The sequence below is a fragment of the Choloepus didactylus genome, chromosome 25 (assembly GCF_015220235.1).
Source record: "Choloepus didactylus isolate mChoDid1 chromosome 25, mChoDid1.pri, whole genome shotgun sequence".
NCBI lineage: Eukaryota > Metazoa > Chordata > Mammalia > Pilosa > Megalonychidae > Choloepus > Choloepus didactylus.
In genome coordinates, this window is record NC_051331.1 from 339,867 (window position 1) to 352,328 (window position 12,462).

The following is a 12,462-nucleotide window of genomic DNA, read 5'->3' on the forward strand; positions in this document are numbered from 1 at the left end:
ACTTCCCCTCTACCTCCTGTGTCTCTTTGGCTTCACTATCTGTGACCTCTCCATGTTGGAGGGCTCCAGGGCTCAGTCCTTGGTCCTCTTCTCTCCTCTATATATAGACACATCCCTGGTGTTGTCATGCAGTCTGAAGGCTGTAAATGCCTTCAAACACTGACAACTTTGTAATTGCTATGTCAGCCCACAGCTCCACCCCAGAGCTCCAGAATCCTATTCACCATTTCTACCTGGCTTTCTAAGGGACAATTCCATCTTAACATTTCCAAAGCTGAGCTCCCAATCTCCCTACCCACAAGTACCCAACTACATTCTTCCCATCTCTGTTCATAGCAAATCCATCCTTCAGTTAGGACAAAGCTTTACACTCATTCTGCAGTAACTTTCACACCCCCATCAAAACTGTTAACCAGTTATCAGAACAATTCTCACCATTGCCACTGCAACCACTGTGTCCCTGACCCTCCATCACATCTTGTTGAATTACTGTAATACTCTCGTAACTACTCTCCCTTCTACTTTTGCCTGACCCCTCTCCCCAGAAAGTCTGTTCTCAACAGAGCTGCTTGAGTGTCTCATTTAAAAACTTTGTTCAGATCCCCTTTTCTGCCGAGGATCCTCCGGTGGGCCACATCTCAGTCAGTCACCCCCAAGGTCCTGCCCAGTTGGGCCCCACAGCATCTCTCTGATCCTTCTGTTCCCCACCTCCACTCCCAGTACAGGGCCTCCTCACTGCTGAGAACACACTCCAAACTTTCCTCCTGGCTCAGTCTTTGCACCTGTGGTTCCTCTCCTTGGAATGTTCTTCCCCCAGATGTGGTTGGCTCATTGTCCTCATCTTTAATAAATCTGTACAAGTGTCACCTTCTCAGTAAGTAAAGACTGTATAACCCACAGCTTCTTCACTAGACACCTCAGCTTTATTTTTCTCCTTCAAAATGCAGTAACATTGCATGTTGCATAACATGATTCATTTATTTACTAGGTGTCTTCCTTTCCGAAATGGAAGCTACACAGCCTTTTTTTGTTTGTTTCTTTTTGTTTCTGTTTTTGTTCACTTGTTTCCTTTCATGACTGCTTCTCTGTCATTTAGAACCATATCTGGGACATTGTAAGTATTCCAAAAATACAGCTGAGTGATTGAATGCATCTCATTCTTTTTATTTCAGGCATCACAATTTCCACTCAAAACTTAACTCTGCAGCCCTAACATGCCCTTAAACTTCCCATGCTTTGTCCTTCTTCATAAAATGCCACACGAAGCTGACATTAAAGACATCTTCTCACTGAGATGGAATCAGATGTCTTCTCCTCCAGGAACCCTTTTCCCATCCTTCATTCTTTCTCTCGGCTTTTCTACCTTATGTTACAATTATTTTGTATATATCTAATCCTTCCTAAAAATTTGTCATTTGCCAGAGAGCAAATCAGGCCTTGTATTCTCTACTTTTTTTAATCCTACACAATCCAGAGCACAGCCTCCTTTAAAAAGATTTGTGAAAAGATTAACAACTCCCAGTGGGGAGGGCGATAGCGTTTAATGTGTGTAGGAAGCCCTAGGACCCGGCTGGATGGGGAGCCTGGCAGCTGGCGGCGTCTCCACGTCATGATCTACCCGGGCCGCGGGTCCCACGGAGCCCGGAGTGCCTTGGCTGGGAGGCGGCGGCGCCTGGGAGCTGGTTCTGTGCGGAGCCTGAAGTCGGCGGCGGCGCCTCCTGCTTCCAGCCACCTGCCTGGCGGGGACCGGGCGACGGCGAGATGCCCCTGGCCCCCTAAGGTGCCCTTGAACCTGCCACGCGGGGAGCCCGGGCTGCACTCCGCGCCACTGGCAGAGGACCCCAATCACTCCCTGGCACTGGATCCTGCCTTGGTGACGAGAACTAGGACTTCAGCCCGGCCGGGGCGGGCTCCTCCCTGCGCTGCTCCAGTGAGGTGGAGAGTGGCGGCCGCGGCAGCTTCTCGTCGAGGCACCCACAGTAGCAGCAGCCGCCGCTGGTCGGGGCGAACTCCGGGGCAGCGGGGCTGCGGGAGGGGGACCAGGGGAGGGAAAGCAGGTGGCCCGGCCCAGCTATGAGGTGGTGACGGAGCTTGGCCCGGAGGAGGTTCGCTGGTTCCACAAGGAGGAGAAGAAGACCTGGAAGCCCTTCATCGGCTACGACTTGCTCCGCAGCAAGCTCGCCTTCTGCACCCTGCTGCAGGCCAAGGGGGTTTGGTTCCAGGCCTAGGACCTAGGCGGCAACAATGTGTGCAGCCCGGCGTCCAGCTCCATGGGAGGACGAGGATGACCGCGCCTGAGACTTCTGCCCTCGCCTGGCAGGAAGGAGCCGGAGGTGGTGGAGCTGGTGAATATGGGACACATGTGCATGAGGGCCTACTCTAGGAGGTGGCTATCTCCCAAGGAGAGTGCTACCCGGTGTACTGGAACCAAGCTGATGAAATACCAGTAATGCTTGGGCAGTGGTTTATTGATGGTACTTGGCAGCCTCTAGAAGAAGAAGAAAGTAATTTAATTGAGGAAGCACGTCTTGGCTGTTTTAGGGGTTAGCAAATGCAGGAAAATTTTGATATTGAAGTTTCAAAATTGGTAGATGGAAAAGATGCTATTCATAGTTTCAAGGTGAGTGGAAACCAGGTGAACTGGCACAGTGTGGATGAAGTATATCTTTACGGTGATGCAATATCTAAAATTGTAAGAACAGTTACCCAAAAGCTGGCAGTTTTCTAAAGCATCAGGTAGTGGGACTAGACTTCATAGAGGTTATGTAGAAGATGCCACATTAGAAGACAAGCCATCACAGACTACACATAGTGTATTTGTTGTGCATGTCATTGGGCAGAAAATGGACCAAGGAAGAATAATCAAAATTCAGTCATGATGAGAGAGGTTGCAAGAAAGGTAGAGGAAAAGCATTTTTTTAACCATGCAACACATGTTGAATTTCTGCCTGAGTCGCAGTCAAGACTTAGTCTTGATGGAGACACTGTTGATTCTGTTACTCCTGACAGAGTTTGAGGTTTAAGGGATAGGTTGAACATCAGCACAATGGACGTAATGTATTATACTAGTTCACTTTATAGGGATGAAATAGTTAAAAGCATTGAGTAAGAGTTGAATCAATTATATTCCCTTTTCTTGGTTCCCAGACTTTGAACAAAAAGGGGGTAAAGTCTCAATAGTGTCACATTCCTTGGGACATGTAATCCCTTATGACATCATGACTGTCTGAATCCATTTTGACTCTATGAACAGTTAGTGCAGAAGGAAGAAGAGTTGCTTGATGAACAATGAATGAGTTATGAAGAACGACATCTTCTTGATGAACTCTGTATAACAAAACAAAGGCTGAGGGAAATAGAAGAATACCTGCCTTAAAACTTAAAGTAGAGAATTTCTTCTGTATGGGATCCCCACTACTTTTTTTCTTGGCATTGCATGGCGTCTGCCCAGGAAATACTGGACATCAAGGCCATATTTTGCCCAGAGAGTTTTGTAACTGGCTACTAAGTATTTTTCATCCAACAGATCCAGTGGCTTATAGATTAGAACCATTAATACTGTTACATTGCAGCAACATTTCACCTGTTCAGATCTACTGGTACAATATTTCAAATCCTCTACCTTATGAGCATATGAAACCAAGCTTTCTCAACCAAGCGGAAGAACCTACCTCACTTTTAGAAAATGAAGGCATTCAAAACATACCAATCCCAGAGACCTCACCAGTCTTATCTCACTGACACTTTGGGAAATCTACAACAAATATAGGCAAAGCTGCTAGCATTGGAAAGGGACTCAAAGGAATGTTGTTCTCAAGATATGGACGTTCATCTTCATCATACCCATCTGAGATATCAAAAGACCCAATAGAAGATGAGAAGTAGCCAGTTGTCTCACCTCCTCCTACCACTGTGGCAACACAGACCCTTCCACACAGCAGTTCTGGCTTTCTTGATTCTGCATTGGAATTGAATCACAGGATTGATTTTGAACCAAGAGAAGGTCTTGTGGAGAGCCATTATTGGTCAGCTGTCACATCACATACAGCCTGTTGGTCGTCCTTGGATGTTGCCCTCTTTCTTTTTTTTTTTTTTTTTTTTTTTTTTTTTAATCATCATTTTATTGAGATATATTCACATACCACGCAGTCATACAAAACAAATTGTACTTTCGATTGTTTACAGTACCATTACATAGTTGTACATTCATCACCTAAATCAATCCCTGACACCTTCATTAGCACACACACAAAAATAACAAGAATAATAATTAGAGTGAAAAAGAGCAATTGAAGTAAAAAAGAACACTAGGTACCTTTGTCTGTTTGTTTGCTTCCCCTACTTTTCTACACATCGATCCATAAACTAGACAAAGTGGAGTTTGGTCCTTATGGCATTCCCAATCCCACTGTCACCCAATCATAAGCTACATTTTTATACAACTGTCTTCGAGATTCATGGGTTCTGGGTTGTAGTTTAATAGTTTCAGGTATCCACCACCAGCTACCCCAATTCTTTAGAACCTAAAAAAGGTTGTCTAAAGTGTGCGTAAGAGTGCCCACCAGAGTGATCTCTCGGCTCGTTTTGGAATCTCTCTGCCACTGAAGCTTATTTCATTTCCTTTCACATCCCCCTTTTGGTCAAGAAGATGTTCTCCATCCCACGATGCCGGGTCTACATTCCTCCCCGGGAGTCATATTCCACGTTGCCAGGGAGATTCACTTCCCTGGGTGTCTGATCCCACGTAGGGGGGAGGGCAGTGATTTCACCTTTCAAGTTGGCTTAGCCAGAGAGAGAGGGCCACATCTGAGCAACAAAGAGGCATTCAGGAGGAGACTCTTAGGCACAAATACAGGGAGGCCTAGCCTCTCCTTTGCAGCAACCGTCTTCCCAAGGGTGAAACTTATGGTAGAGGGCTCAACCCATCAAACCACCAGTCCCCTATGTCTGTGGTCATGTTAGCAACCATGGAGGTGGGGTAGGCGAATACCCCTGCATTCTCCACAGGCTCCTCAAGGGGGCACTACATCGTTTTTTTTTTTTTTCCTTGTTTGTCTTTTTTCTTTTTTTTTTTTTTAACTTTCCCTTCTTTTTTCAAATCAACTGTATGAAAAAAAAAGTTAAAAAGAAAACAAACATACAATAAAAGAACATTTCAAAGAGACCATAGCAAGGGAGTAAGAAAAAGACAACTAACCTAAGATAACTGCTTAACTTCCAACATGTTCCTACTTTACCCCAAGAAAGTTACATACTATAGCAACATTTCAGTGAACTTGTTCCTACTACATCCATCAGAAATTAACAGACCATAGTCATTTCTGGGCATCCCCAGAACGTTAAATAGCTTATCTGTTCTTCTTGGATTATTGTTCCCCCTTCCTTAATTGCTCTCTACTGCTAGATCCCCTACATTCTACATTATAAACCATTTGTTTTACATTTTTCAAAGTTCACATTAGTGGTAGCATATAATATTTCTCTTTTTGTGCCTGGCTTATTTCGCTCAGCATTATGTCTTCAAGGTTCATCCATGTTGTCATATGTTTCACCAGATCGTTCCTTCTTACTGCCGCGTAGTATTCCATCGTGTGTATATACCACATTTTATTTATCCACTCATCTGTTGATGGACATTTGGGTTGTTTCCATCTCTTGGCAATTGTGAATAATGCTGCTATGAACATTGGCGTGCAGATATCTGTTCGTGTCACTGCTTTCCGATCTTCCGGGTATATCCCGAGAAGTGCAATCGCTGGATCGAATGGTAGCTCTATCTCTAGTTTTCTAAGGAACTGCCAGACTGACTTCCAGAGTGGCTGAACCATTATACAGTCCCACCAACAATGAATAAGAGTTCCAATTTCTCCACATCCCCTCCAGCATTTGTAGTTTCCTGTTTGTTTAATGGCAGCCATTCTAACCGGTGTTAGATGGTATCTCATTGTGGTCTTAATTTGCATCTCTCTAATAGCTAGTGAAGCTGAACATTTTTTCATGTGTTTCTTGGCCATTTGTATTTCCTCTTCAGAGAACTGTCTTTTCATATCTTTTGCCCATTTTATAATTGGGCTGTCTGTACTATTGTCATTGAGTTGTAGGATTTCTTTGTATATGCAAGATATCAGTCTTTTGTCAGATACATGGTTTCCAAAAATTTTTTCCCATTGAGTTGGCTGCCTCTTTACCTTTTTGAGAAATTCCTTTGAGGTGCAGAAACTTCTAAGCTTGAGGAGTTCCCATTTATCTATTTTCTCTTTTGTTGCTTGTGCTTTGGGTGTAAAGTCTAGGAAGTGGCCTCCTAATACAAGGTCTTGAAGATGTTTTCCTACATTATCTTCTAGGAGTTTAATGGTACTTTCTTTTATATTGAGATCTTTGGTCCATTTTGAGTTAATTTTTGTGTAGGGGGTGAGGTAGGGGTCCTCTTTCATTCTTTTGGATATGGATATCCAACTCTCCCAGCCCCATTTGTTGAAAAGACCATTATGGCTCAGTTCGGTGACTTTGGGGGCCTTATCAAAGATCAGTCGGCCATAGATCTGAGGGTCTATCTCTGAATTCTCAATTCGATTCCATTGATCTATATGTCTATCTTTGTGCCAGTACCATGCTGTTTTGGCAACTGTGGCTTTATAATAAGCTTCAAAGTCAGGGAGTGTAAGTCCTCCCACTTCGTTTTTCTTTTTTAGAGTGTCTTTAGTAATTCAAGGCATCTTCCCTTTCCAAATAAATTTGATAACTAGCTTTTCCAAGTCTGCAAAGTAGGTTGTTGGAATTTTGATTGGGATTGCATTGAATCTGTAGATGAGTTTGGGTAGAATGGACATCTTAATGACATTTAGCCTTCCTATCCATGAACATGGAATATTTTTCCATCTTTTAAGGTCCCCTTCTATTTCTTTTAGTAGAGTTATGTAGTTTTCTTTGTATAGGTCTTTTACATCTTTGGTTAAGTTTATTCCTAGGTACTTGATTTTTTTAGTTGCTATTGAAAATGGTATCTTTTTCTTGAGTGTCTCTTCAGTTTGTTCATTTCTAGCATATAGAAACATTACTGACTTATGTGCATTAATCTTGTATCCCGCTACTTTGCTAAATTTGTTTATTAGCTCTAGTAGGTGTATCGTTGATTTCTCAGGGTTTTCTAGATATAAGATCATATCATCTGCAAACAATGACAGTTTTACTTCTTCTTTTCCAATTTGGATGCCTTTTATTTCTTTGTCTTGCCGGATTGCCCTGGCTAGCACTTCCAGCACAATGTTGAATAACAGTGGTGACAGCGGGCATCCTTGTCTTGTTCCTGATCTTAGAGGGAAGGCTTTCAGTCTCTCACCATTGAGTACTATGCTGGCTGTGGGTTTTTCATATATGCTCTTTATCATGTTGAGGAAGTTTCCTTCAATTCCTACCTTTTGAAGTGTTTTTATCAAAAAGGGATGTTGGATTTTGTCAAATGCTTTTTCAGCATCTATTGAGATGATCAATTGATTTTTCCCTTTCGAGTTTTTAATGTGTTGTAATACATTGATTGTTTTTCTTATGTTGAACCATCCTTGCATGCCTGGAATGAACCCCACTTGGTCATGGTGTATGATTTTTTTAATGTGTCTTTGGATTCGATTTGCAAGTATTTTGTTGAGGATTTTTGCATCTATATTCATTAGGGAGATTGGCCGGTAGTTTTCCTTTTTTGTAGCATCTTTGCCTGGTTTTGGTATTAGATTGATGTTAGCTTCATAAAATGAATTAGGTAGTGTTCCATTTTTTTCAATGTTTTGAAAGAGTTTGAGTAAGGTTGGTGTCAGTTCTTTCTGGAAAGTTTGGTAGAATTCCCCTGTGAAGCCATCTGGCCCTGGGCATTTATTTGTGGGAAGATTTTTGATGACTGATTGGATCTCTTTGCTTGTGATGGGTTGGTTGAGGTCTTCTATTTCTTCTCTGGTCAGTCTAGGTTGTTCATATGTTTCCAGGAAATTGTCCATTTCTTCTACATTATCCAGTTTGTTGCCATACAGTTGTTCATAGTATCCTCTTATAATTTTTTTAATTTCTTCAGGATCTGCAGTTATGTCACCTTTTTCATTCATTATTTTGTTTATATGGGTCTTCTCTCTTTTTGATTTTGTCAGTCTAGCTAGGGGCTTGTCAATCTTGTTGATCTTCTCAAAGAACCAACTTTTGGTGATATTTATCCTTTCTATTGTTTTTTTGTTCTCTATGTCATTTATTTCTGCTTTAATCCTTGTTATTTCTTTTCTTGTACTTGGTTTAGGATTGGTTTGCTGTTCATTTTCTAGCTTCTTCAGTTGATCCATTAGTTCTTTGATTTTGGCTCTTTCTTCCTTTTTAATATATGCGTTTAGTGCTATAAATTTCCCCCTTAGCACTGCTTTTGCTGCATCCCATAGGTTTTGGTATGTTGTGTTCTCATTTTCATTCGTTTCTATATATTTAGCAATTTCTCTTGCTATTTCTTCTTTAACCCACTGATTGTTTAGGAGTGTGTTGTTTAACCTCCGCCCTCTTTCTTTTGACCTTCATGTACAAACATGAGCACAGTAATGATGCCAAACCCAGTTTAGATCCAATCTGAACACTTGAAGGACAATAATCAATAATGGCCCAAAGTGTTTTTTGCTGTTGTTGTTTTGTTTTTTTTTTGTTAAAACATGGAGGTTTCAGGTTTAAGTATGTTTTGGTTTGGTTAGGGCCAGAAATACCTGAATTTAAAAGCACTTTATTAAAAAAAAAAAAACATTTTTTCATTCCTAAAGAAGTTATTTGCAGTTTTCTTCATTTTTATTATGAATCTGAGAGAAGCCCTTGTAGAGCATCAAGCAAGAAAGGCCTAGAAGTTAGGAAAGTTTGGGTGAACTGCAAGTAAAAGTTATAAAGCATGGTCTAATTTATTCTGAATATAAAGGCATATTATGAAGTTGAATCTAATGTATTGACCAAAATATGTTATAAATGTAAAACAGTCAAGGTCCAGGGTATTCTATGTAAAGATTTCAGGATGGTGTCTTTATTTTAGTTTCTATGAAAATGTCCATCTCCACAATTTCATTGAAAGAAGGATAACTGATTTAAAATGTTTTGAATTTAACTTGTTTAAAAAACTATTGTTAAAAAAGAAAGTATTTAAACTACTGTATTTGAAAAAATATTGCCAGTGACCAGTTGCTTTATTTCATTGTATGAAACATTGTACTTTTTTACTGTTTTCTTTAAGCATAATTTAGGAACCACATATATTTTCTGTGGTGTGTTAAGATCTTTTTTTTTTCAGAGCTCCATCTTTTTGCTCTTCAGATGAATATACAGGCACTGTGGGATACTTTCAATATATTTTTATTAAAAACTGATGATTTCACACAAATAACACCAGTTTAGTTATTTTGAAGGAAAAAAAGAGAACTTTTTATTAAATCATATGTACCTCAGAGAAAACTGAAGTTTTCTAATCTTGATATGGAGTACTCCACTCTGGGTACATTTCATTAACTTTATTGAAAAATTAATAAACTTCTTTGGAATACAGAGTATGACAACTATTTAAAATGAATAAATATTTGTGTGCCAGTCAACATAAATGAAGGGATGGAGTGCCACTAATAAATTTTAAAGTGTTTAGGAAAATGTAATTGAGGTCTCTAAGGCACAATAGCTCAGGATTCTGAGGCACTGGAAGGGTTTCCCTCAGCTATAGTTGTTCCCACAGTGCTGTTCATCTGAGGAACTCAAAGGGCTTTAGAAAGTGTATATTCAACAATGTATGTATGCTCCTTGAGGTAAGTAATTGTGTTATTTTCATGTTACATATTGAACAACTAAGGCACCAAAATATTTAAAGTGCCTTGAATTAGATTACCATAGCAAATCATAAGAGTATAGATTAAAGCCAGACCATATTCTTTTTTTTAAATTCAGTTTTATTGAGAAATATTCACATACCATATAATCATTCATGGTGTACAATCAACTGTTCACTGACCATTTTATAGTTGTGCATTCATCACTCCAATCTATTTTTGAATATTTTCCTTACACCAGAAAGAATCAGAATCAGAATAAAAAATAAAAATAAAAAAGTAATTTAAAAAATGCAGATCACCCCCCTATCCCACTCTATTTTTCATTTAGCTTTTGTCTCCATTTTTCTACTCATCCATCCATACACTGGAGAAAGGAAGTGTGATCCACAGGGTTTTCACTATTACACTGTCACCCCTTGTAAGCTGCATTGTTATACAATCATCTTCAAGAGTCAAGGCTACTGAGTTGGAGTTTGATAGTTTCAAGTATTTACTTCTAGCTATTCCGATATATTAAAACCTAAAAAGTGTTATCTATATAGTGCATAAGAATGTCTACCAGAGTGACCTCTCAACTCCATTTGAAATCTCTCAGCCACTGAAGCTTTATTTCATTTTGCATCCCCCTTTTGGTCAAGAAGATGTTCTCAATCCCATGAAGCTCGGTCCAGATTCATCCTTGTGAGTTATATCCTGTGTTGCCAGGGAGATTTACACCCCTGGGAGTCGGGTCCCATGTAGGGGGGAGGGCCATGAGGTCACCCACCAAGATGGCTTAGTTAGAGAGAGAGGACCACATCTGAGCAACAAAGAGACACTCAAGGAGACTCTTAGGCACAATTATAAGCAGGATTAGCCTCTCCTTGGAGCAACGAGATTCATAGGGGCCAGCCCAAAGACAGAGGGCTCAGCACATCAAGCCGTCAGTGCCCGATGTTTGTGAGAACATCAGAAAGAATTCGGGTGAGGAAGTCCAACACCTCTGCAACATCCCCAGCTCTTCAGGGGGGCCCCAAATATATATTTTTATTCACCACCTGTGCCAGTTTGAATGTATTGTGTCCCCCAAATGCCATTATCTTTGATGAAGTCTTGTGGGGCAGACGTTTTGGTGCTGATTAGATTTGCTTGGAATGTGCCCCACCCAGCTGTGGGTGATGACTCTGATGAGATACTCCCATGGAGGCATGGCCCCACCCATTCAGGGTGGCCCTTGATCAGTGGAGCCATATAAATAAGCTGACTCAAAGAGAAGGAACTCAGTGCAGCTGTGAGTGATGTTTTGAAGAAGAGCTACAGCCAAGAGGGACACTCTGAAGAAAGCACAGGAGCTGCAGATGAGAGACAGTTGAAGACAGCCATTGAAACAGACTTTTGCTCTGGAGAAGCTAAGAGACGACAAATACCCCAAGTGCAGTTAAGAATGACATTTTTGAGGAACTGAAGCCTAGAGAGGAATGTTCTCGGAGAAAGCCACTTTGATACGAGAACTTTGGAGCAGACGCCAGCCACGTGCCTTCCCAGCTAACAGAGGGTTTCCAAACACCATTGGCCATCCCCAGTGAAGGTACTCGATTGCTGATGTGTTACCATGGACACTTTATGGCCTTGAGACTGTAACTGTACAACCCAATAAACCCCCTTTTATAAAAGCCAATCCTTCTCTGGTGTTTTGCATTCCAGCAGCATTAGCAAACTAGAACAGATTTTGGTACCAGAGAAGTGGGGTGCTTTTGCTGCTGTGTTTGCAAATACCAAACATGTTGGAACGGCTTTTCAAATGGATAAGGGGAAGATTCTGGAAGAATTGTGAGGAGCTTGATAGAAAAGGCCAAAACTGCTTAAAAGAGACTGTTTGTGGAAATATGGACACTAAAGATACTTCTGATGAGGCCTTCAACCAAAATGATGAATGTGTTGTTGCAAAATGGAAGAAAGGCAATCCTTGTTTTAAAGTGGCCAAGAATTTGGCAAAATTGAGTCCTGGTTTCAGATTGAAGGAAGAATTTGAAAGCGACAACCTGGAATACTTAGCTGAGGAGATCTCCAGACTACGTGTGGAGGATGTACCCTGGCTTCTCCTTGCAGCTTATAGTAAAATGTGAGCAGAGAGAGATAAACTTATAACTGAACTCATGAGTTCAAAGAAACCAGAAGCTGATGGCTTGGAAAATTATGGGCTTCCAGGGGGTGGAATCACAGAAGCTACAGCCCAACGTGAGGATGTAGCCAAACATGGAACCCAGCCACCATTTCAGTACAAGCCAAGATTGGAAAAGGAGTTAAGCAGAAAGGATTTGTGGAAAGTCCTATTGTCTGATGGGTTTGACCCCTGTGTGCTTCACAGAAAGCCAACAGAATTTTTGTGAGATCTTTACAGAGCCTTTACCAGTCTGGACTGGAGGAGAAAGACAAGGAACAAACTGAAGGAAAAGTTCTTCAAAGACAGAGCCATGGAGGTTGAGGTCTGGAGTCAAGAGGTCTTGGGCTTGGAGAGCGGAGCAGCCCACATGCATGGAAAGGGTGAGTTTGCCCTGGAGGTCGAGGGTGGGCCTTCCACCTCAATGCTCTGGAAGAGTTTTGCCACCTCAGGTCCCAAAGAGGGTGGAGCACATTCCCAGGGAATTGGGGAGAGCCTGGC

At 41.3% G+C, this 12,462-nt stretch overlaps 1 pseudogene; it reads left to right on the top strand.

Annotated features, from left to right (window-relative positions):
• LOC119520177 overlaps positions 1-8,599 on the top strand; it is a 10,118-nt pseudogene extending 1,519 nt beyond the window's left edge.
• The last annotated feature ends 3,863 nt before the right edge of the window (positions 8,600-12,462 follow it).